At 42.6% G+C, this 24311-nt stretch overlaps 1 long non-coding RNA gene and 1 pseudogene across 1 annotated transcript; one reads left to right on the top strand and one right to left on the bottom strand.

Annotated features, from left to right (window-relative positions):
- Positions 1-4805: 4805 nt before the first annotated feature.
- The window catches only part of LOC127534130 (dedicator of cytokinesis protein 3-like), a 35907-nt pseudogene continuing 16401 nt past the window's right edge, over positions 4806-24311 (bottom strand).
- On the top strand, positions 17171-17762 carry LOC127534138 (uncharacterized). Its single transcript, XR_007942135.1, has 3 exons — positions 17171-17208; positions 17326-17365; positions 17715-17762. It is a non-coding gene; the product is annotated as an uncharacterized LOC127534138 (long non-coding RNA).

The raw sequence follows: 24311 nt of genomic DNA, 5'->3' as shown, positions 1-24311 counted from the left end.
AGCTGGGCACCTGTATAGCTCAATGGGTTAAGCAGGCGAACCATGTATAGGGGCTGGTCTCTGACGCAGCGGTCCGTGTTCAATTCCCGCTCATGGCCCTTGGCTGCATGTCTCCCCATTTCCTGTCTCTTTCTATCTCTCATATCGAAAAAAGGCCAAAAATAATATTTAAAAAAACATTATAGTTTTGTATGTCATCCGAAATGCCATTAAAAATGTCATAGTTTGGTATGTTGTCCAAATGCCACCAAAAATCTCATAGTATGTCGTCTGAAAATGGACAAAAATGTCATTGCTTTGTATGTCGTCCAAAATGTCACCAACAACTTCATAGCTCAGAATGTCGTTCGAAAATGGACAAAAATATCATAGTTTTGTGTGTGTCGTCTGACATGTCACCAAAAACGTCATCGTTTAGTATGTGGTCAGAAAAGTCACCAAAAATCTCATAGTTAGAAGGAAGTCACCCCAAAGATAGCATATGGTAAAATAAGTAAGTAAATAAATAAATAAATACGAGTGCACACCTAACTCTATGAATAACCAGAAGCTCCACAGTGCATTTCAGACGAACTGCTAGCTCAGTAGCAGCGTCTCACGCTCTGCCGTTAGCTGGGGGGCTGGAGCTAACTTATTGTTACTATCAGCAGTGATGAATACTTACTCTCCTAAAAACATTCGTGTATCCATTCTTGTTCACGTTCTTCTCCTAACGCTGCTCCAGTCGGTTCTGTGTGCTCCTCCCGGTAAACACATGCTGCAGGTACTGAGTGGTTTCAGGGAAAACGTGGACTGGATTTCAGTGATGTGGGCGTGCTCCATATGAACAAGTGGAATGGACTGGATAACGACGCACCGACTCTCTGCCTTCCACTATGAAGTGAAGGAAACTAAGATTTATGATCATATTTAAGTTAATAATGACTGGTTATGTGGTTATTTATTTAAACTCATTCTGACCACATTATATTGAATTTGTCAGCACTTCTTTAGTAAAAAAAAAAAGGAACATAAAACTATTTCGGGGGCTGAAGCCTCTTCTTTGGGTGGACCAGGCTTTGTCTGAGGGTATTATGTGGCTTAAAAAAAAGACAGGGATCTGGTCTTTGTTGAAGATCGTGGACAATTTTGAAGTCATTGTGGGCCAAGTCAGTTTGGATCGGTTCCAAGGTGTTCTGAAACAGTTTGAGTCAGTTTGGACAATTATTGAATCATGTAGGACAAGTGGGAGTTTTCATGGAGAACATGCCACATTACCTGGATGACCCCAAACTTTTGAAAGGTAGTGTAAATTATTCCAGAAAGTTGTTAAATGTGTGAAATGACGACAGTCTGAATCAGGTGTGAGTCAACAAAACCTCCTTGTTTAATGTTTGTCATTAATCATGAATCCACAACACAGCAGTTTGTTTAGTGAGTAGGAAAAGCGTGAGTATTTACATCTACCGTCATACACGTCACAGTTTATACCCATGCTAACACAATAAAGACTTTTATATACAGGAAATACTCATTAGCATCATGGTACAGAGGAAAAGCATCACCGTGAGTCTGGATTTATCTCCGATGCAAAATACACAAAACAATCAGAAACGTCCCGTCAGCTGCCCTGAAACAATCTGCTGTTAGAAACACATCACAAAGTATGAGACAATCACACTCTAATGGACACAAGGTCTGTCCTGGTCTCTGTCCAGACTTCAGCCTCCTCGTCACCAACACAACCACAGACTGTGGGTTTAGATTCAGATCATCTCCTGACCTTCACCTCCAAACTGTCACCATCAATAGTTTAATCTAGCTTCTCTGCTCTCAGACTGAACATTACAAACGAAGAACTGGACACCATGTAGTTTCTCCTCCAACACGTCAGTTTGTCTGCTGCCATCAGCTCATCATTAAAAACCCTCAAAATGACAAAAGATTCTTCAGGCCATTGATCTACTTCAGTTGGGAATGAAACCCAATCTAAGCCTGAAACCGTGGTATTTGATCAGAACTATGTTTTCTATTGGATCACTGGAACATTCGTCACAAATAACTCCTCTGAAGTGAACAAATCCTCCAAAACAAACGAAGGTTCTCCAACAGTCGTCTGAACGGAGCCACCAGGAGTCCGTTATGGAGATGGGTCAGAGACATAAATAGCTAAACGTCTGCAGGATGTGGAACCTCTGTGTTGGACAAAAGTTGGACATATTTTGTCAAATTCTGTTAAATAATCAAAGAAATTGAACTTTAATTTGTCTGATTTCTGTCATTTCATGGTTGTTCTGTTTCCACAGAGCTGCAGGTGGAAGGTCTGGTTCTATTCCACCTTTACATCTGATGTGATGAAGGCTGGCTGGAACTTTTGACACCAAACAGTTTCTGTCTTTTTTTATCACTCAGAACTGAATAACGACGACTTTCACCGTCGAATCATTTTCTCGATCAACTTGTTTGGTCGATAAAAAATGTCTGAAAAAGGTGAGAAATGTCTGTTTTCCTCAAGCGACCTTCAGTTTACGATCATGGGGGAAAGAAACCAGAAAATATTCACAGATAAGAAGCTGAAACCAAAGAGTTTAGACTGATCGTCATAAAATAGTTGCTCAGACTGATAAATGGATTGTGTCTCTACTGACGCTGATCAGGATTCATTTAGTTCCTGCTTCTACAAACCATCAGATTTCCTTTAACTGTGATGAATTCATAGAGTCGCCATCTGTTAAACTACAGAAACTCATCGTGATTCTAAGACCTGCTGAAGGCGACCAAACCAGAGCTAAAAACCAGATTTCATTCAGAACCTTCTCTGTCTGGACGGAAACTAAAATGTTTACCAAGGGTTCTTCTTCTTTCTTCATTCGCTTGTTGAGTTAAACTTTTGAAGGTCTAAAGATGCGTCCAAATTAGATATTTTAGTGGAACTGCATAGGTGTGAGCCAAAATAACTCAATGGCGCCATCTAAAGAATGTCAAACAGGAACCATGACCAGTACATGTTCCTTAGAGATATGAAATTTGGTACACGTATGTAACTCATCACGATACACAAAAATTTACCTGACAACCATATCCAAAACCCAACAGGAAGTCAGCCATTTTGAATTATGTGTCATATGTTGGACTATCCTGGGTCATTTTTGGACAATTTCAAAAACTATAAACTCAAACTGGGTGACTTTGAGAAAGCAGAAATGTGTCCAGGATGTACTTCAGGCATGGATGATCAAAAGTTGTCAAAATCCTCCGTAGAAGTTTGAAGATGTGGAAATGGAAGAAAGTTTCTACGTTTGACCATGAAACAGGAAGTGCTGTAAATCTACCCCGAACATGCTCCATCCATCCATCCATCCATCCATCCATCCATTCTCTATCCACCGCTTTATCCTCACTAGGGTCATGGGGGGTGCTGGAGTCTATCCCAGCTGACTCGGGTGAAGGCAGGGGACACCCTGGACAGGTCACCAGTCTGTCACAGGGCTACATATACAGACACACAATCGCACTCACATTCACACCTACGGACAATTTAGAGTAACCAATTAACCTCAGCATGTTTTTGGACTGTGGGAGGAAGCCGGAGTACCCGGAGAAAACCCACACATGCACAGGGAGAACATGCAAACTCCATGCAGAAAGATCCCAGGCCGGGATTTGAACTGGGGATCTTCTTGCTGCAAGGCGACAGTGCTAACCACTACTCCACTGAGCAGCCCTGAACACTGTGCAGCCTCAAACTTTACACGTTTGATCAGAGTCCAGCCCTGATGACATCCACAGACTGATATACAGCCGCAGTGACGACGCCACCTGGTGGACATGCTTGGATCTGCTGACCATCAGAGTTTGAAGGTTTATTTACGGTGCTGATTATTAACTGATAAGCTGCTAATAAATAGAATGCGTAAAAAGAGCAAAACAAAGATCAATGTGTGTTTCCCAAACAACAGATGTGTTCTGAACAAAGATCTTCAGCTTCCTGTCACAGTGGAAGAAAGAAACCAGAAAATATTCCCTCTGAAGAAGCTGAAATCCAGAAACTAATGGAGGAATAACTGAGTTCTTTAAGAGACATTAGAAACAGAAACTAAACTAAACAGAGGTGAGAGTCCTAAAAGGAAACATGAGAGGAGGAGAAGCTGAAAGCAGGAGATGTCTGAGCTGCCTACTGGAAGCACAACACAATTAAAACAAACAAAAACCAACAAAACACAAAACCTTCACAGCATTTCCACACGTAGAGATGAAACCTCTGAGCTTTAACGGCTTCTAAAACTAGAAACTCGTCAGTTTCCTCCCAGTGGTCTGAATGAACATGTGTAGAAAACCTGATTTAAAAACCTACACTTCATTATTTCCATAAAAAACAGCAAAAAAGTGTGTGTTTATAAGAGTTAATATTATAAAGGTCATCCAGCTGTAGGGAAAAGAGCTTCACGGTCTCCATAGAACGTTCAGTAGAACCTCACCAGCAGCCTGAAGCCTCTAACTTGCATATTTCTGCTCCACTTTAACCTTCCAGGATTAAATATAAATGAGATTTATATACCTTTATAGAGCGTATTACATTTATCTACACAGGTTGGCTGTAAAATATAAATACTTTTAGCTCCGCCGGCTGGAAACGGCTTCAATCAGGCGGCGATGTTGCATAAAAGAAATCCTTCCAGCAGCTCCAGGAGTTTAACCAACGTTCAGGGAAACATCCGGTAATATTTACTCTGTGGTTCATCTCTCCTCCTTTATCTTCTCACATCCCATAATTTTATCTTCTACATCATATTTCTATAAACGCTGCTGATCAGTGCTCTGTAAAGTGCTGCTTGTATGAATCTTCAGAGTGACGGATCACCGGAACACTAACGGTGGAGAACGTAGAGATCAGATGTTCTCTGGTGTTTCTTCTCTCCGTTGGTCTGGCTCCTCCTCCTCCTGTTCCTCCTCCTCTGAGTTTGATGTCCTCCCTACTCCTCCCCGATGCCGTGCTCCCACGCCACCTTGGCCTGCTCCTCCTTGGTGGCTGTGATGATGGGCTGGGAGATCTTGCGCGGCATTGGCCGGGGGCGGGGGGCGGCGGGGCTGGCTGGCCAATCAGGGGCTCCTCTTCGGGGATGCAGCCCTCTCTGAGGTAGGGTTTGGGCGGCAGGGCAGGAGGGGGCTCGTGGAGCTGGTAGAGGGGCGGGTGGTGGGGCAGGTAGTGGGGGTGGAAGTGGTGGTGGTAGAAGTGGTGCTGAGGGGGGGGCAGTCCGTCCTGCTGCAGCAGAGGAGCTCCAGCCGAGGACGGGTTCCCCGCCTGGACCTGGACTCCAGGGGGGGGCGGGGCCACACCTCCCGGGGCTGAGTGGCTCCGGCTGGGCGGGGGCTTCACCCCATCCAGGACCTCGGGCTCGGAGACGCTGTACCTGACGGGCTGGTAGGGGGAGTCCAGGTCCTCCTGGTCCGTGGTCCAGGCCTGGCTGCTGGGGACGGACTCCAGGGTGTCGGTGCGGCTGGCCGGGGGGTCGGAGGACGACGGGGGACCGCCAAAGTTACTCTCGCTGAGGGAGGACACTCCCGAGCTGGCGCTGCCGGACAGGGTGGAGTTACTGCCATCCAGGATGGACTGAGGACTGGTGGGCGAGGCAGGTATAGGGTGGAGGGGGGACTGGAGACAGAGAGGACAGACAGAGGACAGACAGAGAGACAGACAGAGGACAGACAGAGAGACAGACAGAGAGGACAGACAGAGAGACAGACAGACAGAGAGGACAGACAGAGAGGACAGACAGAGAGACAGACAGACAGAGAGGACAGACAGAGAGACAGACAGAGAGGACAGACAGAGAGGACAGACAGAGAGGACAGACAGAGAGACAGACAGAGAGACAGACAGAGAGACAGACAGACAGAGAGGACAGACAGAGAGAGGACAGACAGAGAGAGGACAGACAGACAGACAGAGAGACAGACAGAGAGACAGACAGACAGAGAGACAGACAGACAGAGAGACAGACAGAGAGACAGACAGACAGAGAGACAGACAGAGAGACAGAGGACAGAAAGAGGACAGGGTTAGTGGTCGAGTTTCTGCTGAAACCCCAGAAATAAATCAAGAGCACCTGGAGCTGCTGTCAGAACGATGAGCAGCAGGGGGCACTACAGAGATAAAAATGAAAATAGTTACACTGAATAACTGCAGTACACACTACGTAGCATTCAGTACACTAAAAGTACCCAGCACTGCATCACCCACCGCTGGAACCAAAACAACAAAACAAAAAGAGTTCAGGAATGAAGTGACTCAATGTCAGCCATGTTTCATGTTGCCTAGACAACAGGACGAACAGCCAATCAAACGAGAGCTAAACATTGAGTCAGAACTTATTCAGGAAGTAATTAAACTCTTTTTAAAAAGTCAAGAAACACCTTAAACAAGAATAAAAAAACAGATTAATAAAGTACTCAGAAAGTGTACTCGGTTACTACAGTATATGTAGTAAAAGTACTCGGTTACTACAGTATATGTAGTAAAAGTACTCAGTTACTACTGTATATGCAGTAAAAGTACTCGGTTACTACTGTATATGCAGTAAAAGTACTCAGTTACTACTGTATATGCAGTAAAAGTACTCGGTTACTACAGTATATGTAGTAAAAGTACTCGGTTACTACAGTATATGTAGTAAAGTACTCGGTTACTACAGTATATGCAGTAAAAGTACTCGGTTACTACAGTATATGTAGTAAAGTACTCGGTTACTACAGTATATGTAGTAAAAGTACTCAGTTACTTCACTAGTTGCTGCTGAACATCTTAGTTTGTGGTTCAGTTTTAAATGAAGTTATGATGAGACTCTCTGGATAAACAAACAGACAGACAGACAGACATGGGCTTTACTGACTGAGGACAGAAAGACAACAGGAGGAAGAGAAGGAGGGTGATGAAGAGGAGGAGGGTGATGAAGAGGAGAAAGAGGAGGAAGGTGATGAAGAGGAGGAGGGTGATGAAGAGGAGGAGGAGGAGGGTACCTTTCTTAAGGAGCGCGCGGGGAGAGCTGGAGGGAGGTCCTGGTGGTGGAAAGCATCAAAGTGCATCGACAGGAGTTGGCCTACAGGGGGAGACACAGCAGGAGATACACACCTCAGACCAGAGAAGAAGAAGAGGAGGAGGAAGAGGAGGAGGAGCCATAAGAAGAGGAGGAGGTACAGGAGGAGGAAAAGGAGGAAGAGGAGGAGGAGGAGAAAGAAGAAGAGGAAGAGATAGGAGAAGAGGAGGAGAAAGAAGAAGGAGTAGGTAGAGGAGGAGGAAAAGGAAGAGGACGAGGAGGTGGAAGAGGAGGAGGTGGGTGGATGGATGTTAGAACCATGGATGGATGTTAGAACCAGAACCAAGGATGGATGTCAGAACCATGGATGGATGTTAGAACCAGACCCATGGATGGATGTTAGAACCAGAACCATGGATGGATGTTAGACCCATGGATGGATGTTAGAACCATGGATGGATGTTAGAACCAGAACCAAGGATGGATGTTAAAACCAGAACCATGGATGGATGTTAGAACCATGGATGGATGTTAGAACCAAGGATGGATGTCAGGAACCAGAACCAAGGATGGATGTTAGAACCATGGATGGATGTTAGAACCAGAACCAAGGATGGATGTTAGAACCAGAACCATGGATGGATGTTAGAACCATGGATGGATGTTAGAACCATGGATGGATGTTAGAACCAGAACCATGGATGGATGTTAGAACCATGGATGGATGTTAGAACCAGAACCAAGGATGGATGTTAGAACCAGAACCATGGATGGATGTTAGAACCATGGATGGATGTTAGAACCAGAACCATGGATGGATGTTAGAACCATGGATGGATGTTAGAACCAGAAACCATGGATGGATGTTAGAACCATGGATGGATGTTAGAACCAGAACCAAGGATGGATGTTAGAACCAGAACCAAGGATGGATGTTAGAACCATGGATGGATGTTAGAACCAGAACCAAGGATGGATGTTAGAACCATGGATGGATGTTAGAACCATGGATGGATGTTAGAACCAGAACCAAGGATGGATGTTAGAACCATGGATGGATGTTAGAACCAGAACCAAGGATGGATGTTAAAACCAGAACCATGGATGGATGTTAGAACCATGGATGGATGTTAGAACCATGGATGGATGTTAGAACCAGAACCATGGATGGATGTTAGAACCATGGATGGATGTTAGAACCATGGATGGATGTTTAGAACCAGAACCATGGATGGATGTTAGAACCATGGATGGATGTTAGAACCAGAACCAAGGATGGATGTTAAAACCAGAACCATGGATGGATGTTAGAACCATGGATGGATGTTTAGAACCAAGATGGATGTCAGAACCAGAACCATGGATGGATGTTTAGAACCATGGATGGATGTTAGAACCATGGATGGGATGTTAAGAACCAGAACCATGGATGGATGTTAGAACCATGGATGGATGTTAGAACCAGAACCATGGATGGATGTTAGAACCAGAACCATGGATGGTAGACCATGGATGGATGTTAGAACCTAGAACCATGGATGGATGTTAGAACCAGAACCATGGATGGATGTTAGAACCATGGATGGATGTTAGAACCAGAACCAAGGATGGATGTTAGAACCAGAACCATGGATGATGTTAGAACCATGGATGGATGTTAGAACCATGGATGGATGTTAGAACCAGAACCATGGATGGATGTTAGAACCATGGATGGATGTTAGAACCAGAACCATGGATGGATGTTAGAACCATGGATGGATGTTAGAACCAGAACCAAGGATGGATGTTAGAACCATGGATGGATGTTAGAACCAGAACCAAGGATGGATGTTAGAACCAGAACCATGGATGGATGTTAGAACCATGGATGGATGTTAGAACCAGAACCATGGATGGATGTTAGAACCATGGATGGATGTTAGAACCAGAACCATGGATGGATGTTAGAACCAGAACCATGGATGGATGTTAGAACCAGAACCATGGATGGATGTTAGAACCATGGATGGATGTTAGAACCAGAACCAAGGATGGATGTTAGAACCATGGATGGATGTTTAGAACCAGAACCATGGATGGATGTTAGAACCATGGATGGATGTTAGAACCATGGATGGATGTTAGAACCATGGATGGATGTTAGAACCAGAACCAAGGATGGATGTTAGAACCATGGATGGATGTTAGAACCATGGATGGATGTTAGAACCAGAACCAAGGATGGATGTTAGAACCATGGATGGATGTTAGAACCAGAACCAAGGATGGATGTTAGAACCAGAACCAAGGATGGATGTTAGAACCATGGATGGATGTTAGAACCATGGATGGATGTTAGAACCAGAACCAAGGATGGATGTTAGAACCAGAACCAAGGATGGATGTTAGAACCATGGATGGATGTTAGAACTAGAACCAAGGATGGATGTTAGAACCAGAACCAAGGATGGATGTTAGAACCATGGATGGATGTTAGAAACCATGGATGGATGTTAGAACTAGAACCAAGGATGGATGTTAGAACCAGAACCAAGGATGGATGTTAGAACCATGGATGGATGTTAGAACCAAGGATGGATGTTAGAACCAGAACCTAATGGTCTCTGAGGCTGCCAGCAGGGGGTGCTGCCTTCACAGAGAAGCTAATATAATTTAAGAATGGAAAGACAATTTAAAAACATCTAGAAAAAACACTAATAATAAAAAATGTAAAAATAAAATATGAGTTTAAAAAAACCTTTAGCGAAAATGTTAAAAATATGTATTTCTAAAATATAGTGTTCAAAAATGTAAATATTACACATTTATTAATAATATATTACATAAATTAACAACATAATAAATATATTTAAGTATTTTCAAAATGTAAATGCATATTGCAAAAATGGGAAAAATTCAATGCAAAATATAGTGTGAAAAATTTATTAAAAAAAGAAGGAATAGAGAAAATACCAGTGTGGAAAATGTAAAGAAAAATGAAATTAAAAAGTAGAACATCTATAGTGTACAAACATATCAAAAAGATTGCTGATGTAAAATTCATACAGTGTGAATTGTATAAAAATATAATGTAGAAAATATACAGTGCAAAAAATGTAAAGAAATCTGTAATTAAAGAAAAAGACATTACAAGAACGGTGAAAATCTGTCATGTAAAATGTGTTCAAAAATGTAAATAAATAAAAAATGCAATGCTAGAGATACATACAAAAAAATGAAAAAAAAGATACAGCAACCAAAAATGTAAAACAAACATGTCAAAATATTTTTTTAAAATATTGCTTTTCTAGATATGTATTTACAAAAAATGTAAAAATGATGTAGAAAATGTACAGAGTGTAAAATGTAAATTCAAATGTGAGGTGCAGAACACAACAACAGTAAACATGTGTAATGAGTGGAGGCTCTGGGAGTCGCCCCCTGCTGGCTGTTACATAGAATGCAGTTAAACGTCCACGACCAAAACAAACCACCGAGGTAAACCGTTCCACACCGGGAGGCTTCGTACCGTGAGGAAGGTTGCGAGGAGGAACCGGCGGCGCCATGACGACGTGAGACGACAGGAAGGGAAGAGCTTCTCTGGTGCCGCTGTCCAGACTCCAGCTGCTGGGGGTGGTGAGGACTGGAGGACAGGAAGGAGCTTTAATTAGAGGAAACTTCTACACCTGAGCTGCTCAACTGGAGGCAAACCTCACCTTTCTCTGCCACTGACAGGTTGGGGTCACTGCAGGGTTTACAGGGACCGATGACCTGGTGGAACAACGCCCGCTGGAAGGCTGGAGGCTGGAGACACAGGAAGGGATTAAAGAGGAGAAACACAACCAGTAAGGTCCAGCTGATCAGAAAGCTGCTTTAAGTTCACTAAAATATGATTTTAAATAAGAAGAAGATTCACATTAACAGGTTAAAGAAGAAAAATACAACTAGCAAGGTCCAGCTGGTCAGAACCCTGGTTTAAGGTCACTAAAATATGATTAAAACAGAAAACTCTCCATTTAACACTGAATATTTTTATCCTAACATTTATTCAGGACTCAGCTGAGATGGGCTCCAGCAACCCCCACGACCCTAGTGAGGATGAAGCGGTGTATAGAGGATGGATGGATTTATTCAGGACGAGAAAAACATAAAACCATGCAGGTAAATATGTGTAATATACAGAGCCCCCTAGGGGACATCCTTCGTGTTGTATGTTCTCTCCTTCGTGTTTGTGTTTTATTCCTCCGCATTGATTTTTTAAGGAATACTTTTGTCATTTTTGCTGTTGACAAGTTGTTTTTCCAAACACAGACTTCGTGGCAGACCGGCTGATCATCACCCTGGAACATTACACACCAAACGGTAAATAATCATTTTAATGAATACCGCAGTGCTTCGTCTATTGTTCTGAACTCTGCTTATCTCAAGTCACATTAGCCCTTTCTGTATTTATAGCAGTTGGACTGCTTCGGTTTGCACGCTAGCATGAAGCTACCACACATTGCACGGGCTAGCATTACTAAAACTAGCTACAAAAACCACAAAAACTAGCTCGTCTTTGTTCAGTGGGACCGCGTGCGGGGCGGTGCGCTTTATATACATTCAGAGAAACACTCGCGGTTTGGTCAGTAGAAACGGTGAACAAAAACGAGCGCTCCTTTTAGTAATGCTAGCCCGTGCAATGTGTGGTAGCTTCATGCTAGCGTGCAAACCAAAGCAGTCCACTGCTATAAATACAGAAAGGGCTAATGTGACTTGAAATAAGCAGAGTTCAGAACAATAGACGAAGCACTGCGGTATTCATTAAAATGATTATTTACCGTTTGGCGTGTAATGTTCCAGGGTGATGATCAGCCGGTCTGCCAGGCAAAACAAACTGCTCGGGCCAAAGACGAAGTACGTGTTTAAAGAGGAAGTACGTGTTTAAAGACGAAGTCCGTGTTTGGAAAATAACTTCTCAACAGCAAAAATGACAAAAGTGCTCCTTAAAAAATAAACACGGAGGAATAAAACACAAACACGAAGGATGTCCCCTAGGGGGCTCCGTAGTAATATACAACATAAAACAATATACAAAAATTTAAAAATGTAATGTAGAAATCATCCATTTACAAAAATAGAAAAAGATTGGTCATGTAAAATTATATCGTGTGCAAAATACACACATACAGGTTTAAACCTCACTGATTGGACCGTACCATGTCTAACCCTCGTCACTGATTGGACCGTACCATGTCTAACCCTCGTCACTGATTGGACCGTACCATGTCTAACCCTCGTCACTGATTGGACCGTACCATGACTAGCTCTCGTCACTGATTGGACCGTACCATGTCTAACCCTCGTCACTGATTGGACCGTACCATGACTAGCTCTCGTCGCTGACTGGACCGTACCATGACGAGCTCTCGTCGCTGACTGGACCGTACCATGTCTAGCTCTCGTCACTGATTGGACCGTACCATGTCTAACCCTCGTCACTGATTGGACCGTACCATGTCTAACCCTCGTCACTGATTGGACCGCACCATGACTAGCTCTCGTCGCTGATTGGACCGTACCATGACTAGCTCTCGTCGCTGACTGGACCGTACCATGACTAGCTCTCGTCACTGACTGGACCGTACCATGACTAACCCTCGTCGCTGATTGGACCGTACCATGTCTAACCCTCGTCACTGATTGGACCGTACCATGACTAACCCTCGTCGCTGATTGGACCGTACCATGTCTAACCCTCGTCACTGATTGGACCGTACCATGTCTAACCCTCGTCACTGATTGGACCGTACCATGACTAGCTCTCGTCGCTGATTGGACCGCACCATGACTAGCTCTCGTCACTGATTGGACCGTACCATGACTAACCCTCGTCACTGATTGGACCGTACCATGTCTAACCCTCGTCACTGATTGGACCGTACCATGACTAGCTCTCGTCGCTGATTGGACCGCACCATGACTAGCTCTCGTCACTGATTGGACCGTACCATGACTAACCCTCGTCACTGATTGGACCGTACCATGTCTAACCCTCGTCACTGATTGGACCGTACCATGACTAGCTCTCGTCACTGATTGGACCGTACCATGACTAGCTCTCGTCACTGATTGGACCGTACCATGACTAGCTCTCGTCACTGACTGGACCGTACCATGACTAGCTCTCGTCGCTGATTGGACCGTACCATGACTAGCTCTCGTCGCTGATTGGACCGTACCATGACTAGCTCTCGTCACTGACTGGACCGTACCTGTCCGTTCTCTGATAGGTTGCTGTACATGGCGCTGCTCGGTCGTTCTCGATGAGGCGCAGCAGCATCAGCATCTCTCTGTTGTGTCGGTATTTATCCGGCAGAGACGGTGACCCGACTGCAAATGGAAGGTTAATAAAAGAAGATTAATAAATGAATAACTAATAAAAGGACCTGTTGGTTTGCTCAATGAAAGGTTGCTCACCTCTGATGGTGGAGGGGGCGGAGTTAATCATCTGAGGTGGTGCTGAGTGGGTGGAGCTAAGACTGGAGGAGGATGGACTGGCCTGTAGAAATAAATCATTTAGACATGAAACACAGAGAAGAGGAGGCCGGATGTGACCATTACATACCTACAGTATGCTGGAAAACTAACCAGGAGCCAGAAAATATACATAAAAACTATTTTAAAAAATGTGAACAGAAAAGCTGCAAAATAGTGATATTTTTAGCAGATTTAAATAAAACAAATGTGGAATTTTACAGTCAAATATTGCAAAACAGCAAATTAGCACGTTTACCACTATCATATAGATGTTAAATAATGAGTTCTTTAAGCTGACTTAAATCCTGTAAAACAGTAATTTTACTGTTAGTTTCAGGCAGGTTAAAAGGCAGTTTTGTTCTTTTTATATGATTTTATGCGATATTATGTGTGATTTTAAAAAAATGGGGAAAATCTGCAAAATACCAGTTCAAAGAATTATTTAAATTCTTCGATAATCTCAATAAAAATCAGGAAATATATGTAAACTCGAAATAACTTTGCTGATTTAAATACAATAAATGTGCTATTTCACAGTCAAATGTGGTAAAATAAAGACATCTCACTGGTAAAGACAGATCTTTGAGGTTCTTTACAGTTTGTTTATATTTAACGTGTAAATAAATCCTGTTTTCCTGTTCTGTGATTTTTTTTACCAGCTATCTGTAATCTGACAATACAGTATAATAAGAGTATAATGCCAGTATAATGCCAGTAAAATCCCAGAAAAATTGTAGTACAATCCCAGTGAAATTCCAGTATAATCCCAGTAATATTGCAATAAAATACCAGTATAATCTCAGTAAAATTTCGGCAAAATCCTAGTAAAATCACAGCATTAACCCAGTAATATCGCAGTAATATCAAAGTAAAATCCTAGAAATATTGCAGTAAAATCCCAGTATAATCTCAGTATAATCCCAGTGAAATCCCAGTGAAATCATGGTATTATCCCAGTGAAATCCCAGTAATATTGCAGTGAAATCCCAGTATAATCTCAGTAAAATGCTAGTAAAATCACAGCATTAACCCAGTAATATCAATGTATAATCCCAGAAATATTGCAGTAAAATCCCAGTATAATCTCAGTATAATCCCGGTAAAATCCCAATGAAATTCCAGTAAATTCCCAGTAATATTAAACTAAAATCACAGTACAATCCCAGTAAAATCCCAGCAACATCTCAGTAAAATCTCAGCAAAATCCCGATATAATCAAAGTATAATCCCAGTAAAATCCTGGCATAGTCCCAGTAAAGTCTCAGTGAAATCCCAGTTCAATCCCTACTAGAAGCCGTTGAAAGCTTCAGGTTACAGCGTATTTCTCTGGACAGGTCCTCGTACGGCGGTAAAGTCTTAATTTCCTTCCTGGGGATCGTGAGGTGATATCTGATCACACTGACCTGCATGCGGTAGAAGTCCTCAGGATGTTCCACCACCACGCCGTCAGCCAGGATCAGAAGGTTTCCCATCTCACTGGAGTTATGAGAGGAGAGAGAGGAGGAGGAGTTGCGGACTAAAGTCAGAACAGCAACAGGACTGGAAGCAGGAACAGGAAGGACAAATTAAAAATGGAGGAGGAGATGGAGGTAAAGGAGAGAGGAGGAGGGACGGAAGGAGGACAAAAAATCCACAGGAGTCGTGCAGAAAACAACCGAAAAATAACATCCAAACATAAACGAGGTGATTCAGAGCGACGCCGCCATGCAGGAGGCAGAACGAGGGGATGAGGAGCGACAGCCAGAGAGAAAAAGGAGAAGTTCAGAAAGATGTGAGCAGAGACACCATGAGGAAATCATTAATGAGGAGGTGTGTGCTGGAAGGTCACTGTGATGGAAGACTCCCTGCAGCGCTCAATGAAGACAATGAAGTAAATTAAAATAAAACGAAAAAATGACACTACAGCTGGTTAAAGAGAGAGACGGAAAACCATGAGATGAAAAACCACTACAAAGAGACACAAAACAACCACAAAGAGACACAAAACGACCACAAAGAGACACAAAACAATCTCAAAGAGACACAAAACAACCATAAAAAGACACAAAACGACCACAAAGAGACACAAAACAATCTCAAAGAGACACAAAACAACCATAAAAAGACACAAAACAACCATAAAGTGACACAAAACAATCTCAAAGACACAAAACAACCACAAAGAGACACACAACAACCATAAAGAGACACAAAACAATCTCAAAGAGACACAAAACGACCACAAAGAGACACAAAACAATCTCAAAGAGACACAAAACAACCATAAAAAGACACAAAACGACCACAAAGAGACACAAAACAATCTCAAAGAGACACAAAACAGCCATAAAGAGACACAAAACAACCATAAAGAGACACAAAACAACCATAAAGAGACACAAAACCACAAAGAGACACAAAACAACCACAAAGAGACACACAACAACCATAAAGAGACACAAAACAATCTCAAAGAGACACAAAACAGCCATAAAGAGACACAAAACAACCACAAAGAGACACAAACAACCATAAAGAGACACAAAACAACCATAAAGAGACACAAAACAACCACAAAGAGACACAAAACAACCACAAAGAGACACAAAACAACCACAAAGAGACACAAAACAACCACAAAGAGACAAAACAACCACAGAGAGACAAAACAACCACAGAGAGACAAAACAACCATAGAGACACAAAACAACCACAAAGACGCAAAACAATCTCAAAGAGACACAAAACAGCCATAAAGAGACACAAAACAACCACAGAGAGACACAAAACAACCATAAAGAGACACAAAACAACCACAAAGACGCAAAACAACCTCAAAGAGACACAAAACAACCATAAAATGATGACAGACACACAAAACAACCACAAAGACTTCTTGTTCTTTTAACGATTTTCTCTAAAATCAGGACATTTATTAGTGGAGACTTTTTTTAAATGTTAAATGAAGGAAGAGGAGGAAGAGGAGTCATGAAGGTTGGTGATGGCATCAGAGGAATCGTTGTGTGTCTGTGTGTTACTGTGTTGTGTGTCTAACCTGTGTGTTGTGAGTCTAACCTGTGTGTTGTGAGTCTAACCTGTGTCGGTGCATCATCTTGAAGCTCTCGGGGCTCATGGGGTTGTGTGAGGAGAGGATTCCTCTGTTGGTTTTATCCAGTCCAGGTAGACCCTGAAAGACCACATAGAAGCACTGAATATTACCCTGCTGTCTGAGGAGTTACCGAGGTCAAACCTTTGTACACGTGTGAAACCATTTCTACACGTGTGAAACCATTTCTACACGTGTGAAACCATTTCTACAGATGTGAAACCATTTCTACAGGTGTGAACCATTTCTACAGGTGTGAAACCATTTCTACACGTGTGAAACCATTTCTACACGTGTGAAACCATTTCTACACGTGTGAACCATTTCTACACGTGTGAAACCATTTCTACAGGTGTGAAACCATTTCTACACGTGTGAAACCATTTCTACAGATGTGAAACCATTTCTACAGGTGTGAACCATTTCTACAGGTGTGAAACCATTTCTACACGTGTGAAACCATTTCTACACGTGTGAAACCATTTCTACACGTGTGAACCATTTCTACAGGTGTGAAACCATTTCTACACGTGTGAACCATTTCTACAGGTGTGAAACCATTTCTACAGGTGTGAAACCATTTCTACAGGTGTGAAACCATTTCTACAGGTGTGAAACCATTTCTACACGTGTGAACCATTTCTACAGGTGTGAACCATTTCTACACGTGTGAACCATTTCTACACGTGTGAAACCATTTCTACAGGTGTGAAACCATTTCTACAGGTGTGAAACCATTTCTACACGTGTGAAACCATTTCTACACGTGTGAAACCATTTCTACACGTGTGAACCATTTCTACAGGTGTGAAACCATTTCTACACGTGTGAACCATTTCTACAGGTGTGAAACCATTTCTACACGTGTGAACCATTTCTACAGGTGTGAACCATTTCTACAGGTGTGAAACCATTTCTACAGGTGTGAACCATTTCTACACGTGTGAACCATTTCTACAGGTGTGAAACCATTTCTACACGTGTGAACCATTTCTACAGGTGTGAACCATTTCTACACGTGTGAACCATTTCTACACGTGTGAAACCATTTCTACACGTGTGAAACCATTTCTACAGGTGTGAACCATTTCTACACGTGTGAACCATTTCTACAGGTGTGAAACCATTTCTACAGGTGTGAAACCATTTCTACAGGTGTGAAACCATTTCTACACGTGTGAACCATTTCTACACGTGTGAAACCATTTCTACAGGTGTGAAACCATTTCTACACGTGTGAACCATTTCTACACGTGTGAAACCATTTCTACACGTGTGAAACCATTTCTACAGGTGTGAACCATTTCTACACGTGTGAACCATTTCTACAGGTGTGAAACCATTTCTACAGGTGTGAAACCATTTCTACACGTGTGAAACCATTTCTACACGTGTGAACCATTTCTACACGTGTGAAACCATTTCTACAGGTGTGAAACCATTTCTACACGTGTGAACCATTTCTACACGTGTGAACCCATTTCTACAGGTGTGAAACCATTTCTACAGGTGTGAAACCATTTCTACACGTGTGAAACCATTTCTACACGTGTGCAAATCATCTGCTAATATGTAAAACCATCTGTAAATGTTTTAACTATCTGTAAAAGTGTAACTGATGACAGAGTGAAGGAGTGAAACGTTCAGAGCTGGCAGAGTTCAGATTGTGACTCGGTGATCTGATCTGGCAGGACTTCCTCGTCTGCAGAAACATCTAATGAAGCTCCTCCACCACAGAAGGAACCTCTTTTTATTTCAGCTCAGGATCATTTCTGACCTCCTGTCCGACGTTTCTTCCTCTCATCGTGTTCAAAAGGACCTGAACAAAGCAGACAGTGGTTTTATTTCCTCACACTCACATGGCAGAGGCTGCTCCTCATCATCTGGAACTGATCGATCAGCTTCTTGTGCAGGGGACGCATTTCTGGGTGCACCAGCTTCTCATGCACGGCCAGGCCGACTCCCAGGATGTGGACCTGCATGAAGAACAGAAAAACATGGAGAGTAGAGATGTTATCTCCTTTACGAGGTTCATAAAAGTCTCTCCAGCTCCACCTTTGGCCTCCCTCAGATTACTCTGCAGTTCTACAGTTTATTTTATCCAAAGATCCACCACATGAAGGATCTAGTCAGGAGAAGATAAAACTAGTCCCAGTGTGGTCAGAGGACATCTGGTGTCGACCATCACGTTACCTCTGGACAGAACATTTACAGCTACTGACCACATTAATGGAGCTTTTTGTCTGAGGCTGATTCTTGGACGTATTCTGGTCTGTTTATGTTCACCTAAAGGTCTCAGTCAACCAAGGAAAACCTGCAGCGTGGATGAAAACCCCCGGCCAGATGTGCTGCTGTACATCCAGCTGTTACTGGAGGAGAAAACTGCAAATGTAGAAAGGTTTTACTGGATGAAGAAGAAGCTGAAGAAAGTGTTGGTGGGGTTTCCAGGAAGTTCTGGTCCCAGAGTTCAGGTCTCACCTGCTCCTGCATCAGGTCTTTGAGCTGTGTGATCTTCTCAGTGTCCTCAGGGTGGCTGGTGATGTACTCCTTATCAAAGAAAGCCTGGTGACAAAGAAACAACACACAAAACACATGAAGTCATCATTATAGCAGACCTGTTAACGTTGGGGCTGATGTTACCGTGTTGATCTATAAATATTAATTTATGACGGGTCTACATGAAGGAGGAACCACAAACTGAAACCAAACTTCAAAGACTTAACAGCGATCGTCTTTAGCTGCTGGTACAGATTCACAGAGACCACGAATAAAAAATAAAAACTATAAATAAGAACATTTATTAATATTCACACTAAAGTATCATTGTTAGTTAATTAGGAAGTCATGAACCGACCTTCAGCTAACACATCTACGAGGGGCGTTCAATAAGTAATGCCCCTGACCCACTTCCAGTTGTCTGATCCAGCTGAAATTTTGCATGTGCAATGATTTATATCTCTATGGGTTATGTAGCAAATCACAGCTGTGAACTAATTGTGGTTTCTGATTTATACATCTTTGAACTGAGTCAGGTGTGAAATTGAGCCTACCGTGTTTCATGCAGTTATCCGGTTTTTGTATTTGAAAGGACGCACACCACAGAAGACTTTTGATGAAATGAAAGAAACTTATGGTGATGATGCCCCATCATATGACCTTGTAAAACACTGGCATCGTGAATCCAAACATGGTTGGATGTCCGTGGGGGGCGTAGAGTTCCAGCCATGCTTGGATTCACGATGCCAGTGTTTTACAAGGTCATATGATGGGGCATCATCACCATAAGTTTCTTTCATTTCATCAAAAGTCTTCTGTGGTGTGCGTCCTTTCAAATACAAAAACTGGATAACTGCGCGACACTCGACAGGCTCAATTTCACACCTGACTCAGTTCAAAGATATATAAATCAGAAACCACAATTAGTTCACAGCTGTAATTTGCTACATAACCCGCAGAGATATAAATCATTGCACTTGCAAAATTTCAGCTGGATCAGACAATTGGAAGTGGGTCAGGGGCATTACTTATTGAACGCCCCTCGTAACATCAAAGATAAGCAAAGAAAGAACAAAACATCTCTTCATCTGGCTGTAAAATATTAGAATAAAATACTTAGAATGAAACAACGACAAAGAGACACAAAACTACCACAAAGAGACAAAACTACCACAAAGACACACTGGACCTCCCCTGACCTCCTGGTATCGGGCGATGCCTCCGTTGACGGCGGCGTCGATCACTCCGTTCAGCGTCATGCTCAGCAGGTTGATGTTTCCGTGCAGCTGCTTGTGTTGGTACTGGCTGATCAGAGTACGCAGCTCCTGGTTCTTGTTCTCCACCACGGAGATGGCGTTTTCTAACGGACTCACCTCCACCTGAGACACACAGAGGAGTTAACCAGCAGGAGGTCTGTCCATGTCCAACACCCTGTCCGATGTTCTCCAGGCTCATAGAACCGTTCAGTAGTAGAACAGATCCGGTTTAAATCTGGTATTTATACACTCACACACAGAAAAACATGCTAGCTTATCGACATCTCTCTGAGCTTCCTTGACTCCACTCACCAGCTCCCTCTTCTCCACCTCAAACCAGCGTGAAATCCCCGGCAGAGGATGGCTGAGGATCAGAGTGGTCCGTTCTATCCACAGACTCTGAAACCACAAACGGCAGCAGATGAAAACGTTCAAACTCCTCCAGTGGACCCAGACTCCATCCTCGACGTCCAACTAGAATCAATCAGCTAAGAGGGATTTTAAACTTCAACTGGAGCAGCTGTTCTAGTGTTCTTTTGGTCATTTTTGTGCTAAATTTGGCATCCTTTTGTGTAATGCGTGTGTGTTTTTGTGTCATGTTTTGTTTATTTAGGCATATTTTTGTATCTTTTAGAAACGTTTAAGTTAGCTAAGCATCCTTCTGGGTCATTTTTGTGCTATTTTACTATTCTTTTCTGTATTTTGTCATTTTTATGTTATTTTAGTGTCCTGTTGTGTCTTTTTGTATCATTTTTTGTTTATTTAGGCATCCTTTTGTATCTTTTAGTCATGTCTTACTTAGTTAAGCATCCTTCTTTGTCCTTTTTGTGTTACTTAAGCAACATTTTGTGTCTTTTTGTGTCATTTTTGTGCTATTTTAGTATCCTTCTCTGTCTGTTTTGGTCATTATTCTGTCTTTTTGCCATTCATTTTTTTGTTTATTTATGCATCCTTTTGTGTCTTTTCTGCCTTTTTGTGTCATTTTTCTGTCTTTTTTGTCCTTGTGTTATTTTTGACATTGTTTTGTCTTTTTTGTGTTATTTTTGTGTACGTTTGGCATAATTTTTTGGTCTTTTTTGTGAACAGGTTGTTTTAATGGAGAATAATGAGGAAAACAAACATTTATGTTGGTAAAAAGCTGCTACAGGAAATGATGTCAGACAGGAACGCTGGTAGAAAACTGTTAATGTGTGTTGATGTTTTTATTTTACCGATCATTGCAGCTGATTATTGACAACAGATTATTGATTATAGGTCTGACTGTCTCATAATGAAGGAAATCACTTCTCTGTAGTCAGTACTAATAGATAATCAATGCTGTAATCAGTGATGAGCTGCGGTACGTCTCAGGGATGTCATGTTCTTGTTATTATTGGATGTCGTATGTTCAGCTGAACGACCATGAAGGCCGATTGGTGGTGAGTATCTGTAGATGGCAGTGCAATAACGAAGGCGAACCTCCTCCGCTCACCTTGAACTCATTTTCTCGGTCTTTGGGTCCTTTGTGGAAGGGTCTGTCGTAACGGAAGCGCCGCACGTTGTTGACGCGGTAGAAGCTCTTGATGCGGTCTGGAACTCTGTCCATGGAGAGGACGCCAACGCTGTCCGGTACCGGCGTTACGGCGTAGATCTGGAGGTCTTCAAGGAGGGGGGAGGTCAAGGAGGTCATCGAACTGACGGAAACACAGACTGGGTTTCATGTGACAGCAGCTTTATGGACTGAAACACTAAAACACATGATCCAGAATGACTCAGTGAACATGAGTCCAGCAGATCTACTTCCTGTTTCACCTCACATCCACAATGCAAAAACTCTACATCTTACCAAGTCTATTTGTCTTTTTTTTAGTCAGAATGTTAGCCTAGCCTCGCTAGACCCATTTTCTGAAGACGCAAGGGTCTAGGGCCGCTCGACAGGGAGGGAGGCGGGCTAAAAGGTTGTCTTTCAAATCACTCTGCAGCAATTGGGTAGGTATACAACCAATCAGTGCAACGAATAGGCTGACGGAGTTCCTAGAGCACCGGCGGATTGTGGCTAAGTCCCATTAGCTTCCCAACCAGCGGAGCCAACTGGTATATTAAGGATTTGCCATATCCCGTCGGCATAAGTCCAAATACGTCTTTCTTCTCAATGAAACACTTCAGTGCCGTCCTTTGTTTATCTTTCAAGTTGAATTTTAGCTTCAAATCTTTAAGGGCTGTGGCCAAAGCCGAGTCCAAAGATAACTGTTTATTGTGCGCCGGTTGTTTCTGTCAGAATCGTCGCGCCTCTGTCGTCACTTAGTTACGCCCGCCTTCTGACTCCACACTTCATGGTGATTGGTCCGGCCAGTTTTAGGAGAATCCAGCCTCGAGCCTTATGGAGGGGAACTAGACCCACCCTGGCAGAGAATTAAATTCGTTGCCGTGGGTTGTCTAGCGCGGCTAGGCTACTGAGGACCACCTTGTGCTGACGTCATGCAGCCCACTCAGTAACAGGCATCAGGTGAATGTTCTGAAGGATACACTGAGCGTCACACTGCAGGATGGCCTCGTCTGGCTGGTTGGGGTGCTGCATGGCGATGGCTTGTGGGAATTCTCCCAGCATCCTCTGCTGGAAGGCCTCCAGCCTCTCGTAGTCATGTCCACGGCAGACAAACTCTTTGTTCTGGTGGGAGTGGGTCAAAGAACAGGACAGAGTTAATGGATAAAGCAGCTAACCTTCTGAACTCTGAGCAGCTTCTGGACGTGTTTCTTTTGTTCCCGTCTCGTTTTTCTTCTCACTCATGTTTAATCTAAAGTCTGCAGCTCTGAGGAACCAGAAACATGAAAAAGAAGAGTTGTCTGCTGTAGCAGTTAGAAAGAATCAGGAAATAATGTTACAATTCTTTGATTATTTATTTTTAAAAAAATAAATCCACAGGTCCAGCAGCTTCCTAAGTGTCCACAGGGAAAACAGAAGCTTTACATAGTGTAGATATTTAACTATCTGCATGTTTCCATCAGTAGAAGATGTTCCTCCATGCTGGATGGATCACCACCAACCTGCTCCTCTGTTCTGTTTCTGAACCATGCTGACTTTATTTATTTATCCAGTAGCTTTGGTTTCAGTCTAAAGTTGTCCAAAATGATGTAAACTTTACCAAAGCAACATTAAATTGTCAAAAAATGAGCTAAAAATGCTACAGAATGACCCAAAACTTGTGTAAAACACCTTGAAACTTGTCTAAAAATGTCCAAATTAATTTTAAAACTGTCTGAAATGACTTGAAACTAGTTAAAAATGACTCAAAAATGGTTCAAATTTTCATCCAGTAGCTTCAGTTTTCCTCTGTCTTTCTTGTCGTCTCTGTTTTGTGTCTTGTTTGTCATTTTTGTGCATAGTTTTTGTTATTTTATGTTTTGCCTCCACATACCCTATATATTTATGCTTCATATCTAGATATATTTCCTCTCAGTCTCTCTGTGGAAACACTGCTTGCAGTTCAACCTGAAAACTCTGAATGTTCATGCTAAAAGCTGAGTCAGTCAGACTTTGAGACATGTAGAATAAAGGGATTATGATTGGGTACATTTCCAAAGCTGACTGTTCTGTTTTTGTCTTTCTGGCTCTGATAAACAGTGTTATCTGACAGAATACGTGCCCTCAGGTGGACAGTTCAGAGGGTTAAGGGCTGTTACTTTTCAGACATATTTGATGAGCTGTAAAGAGAGCGACTCACCCTGAGGAAGAAGGGGAACTTCCTGCCGTAGAACCCCACCCTGAAGAACTCCGGCTCCAGGCGCTGCTGCTCCATGATGTTGTCGTAATACGCCGCCTCCATTTTCTACACAAACGGGCCACAGAAGGTCACGTCTGACTTTTTAAACGCTTCAATATAAACTACAGAAAAGCCTGTCTGGATTTATTACATGACGCTAAAGACGGAGCAGAAACCCTCTGGACTGGAGGACATTCATGGACTTTCAGACTTAAAGGAT

This window comes from Acanthochromis polyacanthus, chromosome 5, assembly GCF_021347895.1.
Source record: "Acanthochromis polyacanthus isolate Apoly-LR-REF ecotype Palm Island chromosome 5, KAUST_Apoly_ChrSc, whole genome shotgun sequence".
In the NCBI taxonomy this organism is placed as follows: domain Eukaryota; kingdom Metazoa; phylum Chordata; class Actinopteri; family Pomacentridae; genus Acanthochromis; species Acanthochromis polyacanthus.
Note: the sequence above shows the minus strand (reverse complement) of the source record. Positions and strands in the feature narration are given on the sequence as shown.